Raw genomic sequence first — 1,387 nt, 5'->3', positions numbered from 1 at the left:
ATATGCTGTAAGAAATATATATATATACACATATACATACATACATATATATACTGCATTTTAAAAATCATTAATAAACAAAATTAAAAACAAAAGGAATAAGTCCTCACATAGGCTGTCACATGGATGAAACTTAAAATGTTATATGAAAGAAGCCCATTAGTTATATGAGATCATTCATGTGAAAAGTCTAGAACAGGCAAATCTATAGAAAAACAAAAAGTAGAATAGTATGTTTAGGGCCGCTGTGGAGGGGAAATAAGGATGAGAGAGCTCACTAAAGAGTATGGGGTTTCTCTCAGGAGGGGGTGATGAGTGAAATAGCTCAGTCACAAAAGGACAAATACTGCATAGTGCCACTGTTGTAAAACAGGACTGACACCGGGGTTGGGGGTAGACTGAGAAAGACAGAATAAATAACGTATACTACATTGAAACAGATGAGGGAGAGAACTGTTTAAAAGGGATATACGATTAGGTATTATTGTCATGACAGAAGTCCAGAATGAAGGCTGCACAGTGGAGTGGACTTGGGGGAAGGGATTGTATGACAAGGAAAGAATTTTTCTTTTACTTTTCAAAGAAAAGAGCGAACTGGGGCAGGAAGAGATGGGCAGGGAGAAAAGTGCAACAATGAATGAATGGAAATCCAAACTCTCTGTAAATTTTCATTAAAAGTAATAATAATAATTTTAGAAAGAGGCAAAAAAATTTAAAAAAATAAAAATGTTCCCAAACAGCTGTTAACGATTATACACCACTGTGAGTTGGGCCACAGCTCAACCTGGGCAAATGCTTCACTTTACATTTACTGGTCACTTGTCAACTATCTCACTATTCAACATTTCACGTTTACGCTAGAAAAAAAATGTATTTGACTGTGTTTATGTGTTAACAACATGCATCTGGCAATGGCCAACGCTGAAGAATGACAGTGACCATGAACGAGAGAAACAGATGGTCAAGATCACTCATCGATCTGGCCGAGCTACAATTTTCACCAGTCTGGCAGATAAGTAATGATGTCATTTGGCAATTATGTAAATGCTGTAGTCAATTTCTCTTCTCTAACAGCACCGACTTTCACATACTGACCTGGAACCTAACCATGTCTGTAAGGAAGGAGTAAGTATATTAAACAGAAGGTGGTGATGAGTCGGGCCAGCCTGAATGCGAACATAATGACAAAGTGGGTTCCAGAAAACACTGGAACGTAAGAAACCAGAACCAGCAGGGATAGACGCTGTTCTGCTGTAGAGTGGAACAAAGGACTGGAATGGGAGTCGGGAGGCAAAAAACTAAGCTGGAAAAAAAATCTGGAGGCAGGTGCAGGAGGAGACAGATTAAATTAATTTTTGCTTATCCACCCAACAGAACTTTGCATTTT

The 1,387-nt window shown here is 38.3% G+C and overlaps 1 protein-coding gene across 1 annotated transcript in view; it reads right to left on the bottom strand.

Annotated features, from left to right (window-relative positions):
• The window catches only part of DZIP1L (DAZ interacting zinc finger protein 1-like), a 55,711-nt gene that overhangs the window by 22,285 nt on the left and 32,039 nt on the right, over positions 1 to 1,387 (bottom strand). The gene's annotated exons all lie outside the window — the stretch shown is intronic.

The sequence above is a fragment of the Elephantulus edwardii genome, unplaced genomic scaffold (assembly GCF_000299155.1).
Source record: "Elephantulus edwardii isolate Elephantulus edwardi_28Jun2011 unplaced genomic scaffold, EleEdw1.0 scaffold00027, whole genome shotgun sequence".
Classification (NCBI taxonomy): Eukaryota; Metazoa; Chordata; class Mammalia; order Macroscelidea; family Macroscelididae; genus Elephantulus; species Elephantulus edwardii.
This window is presented reverse-complemented; position numbering and strand designations above follow the sequence as displayed.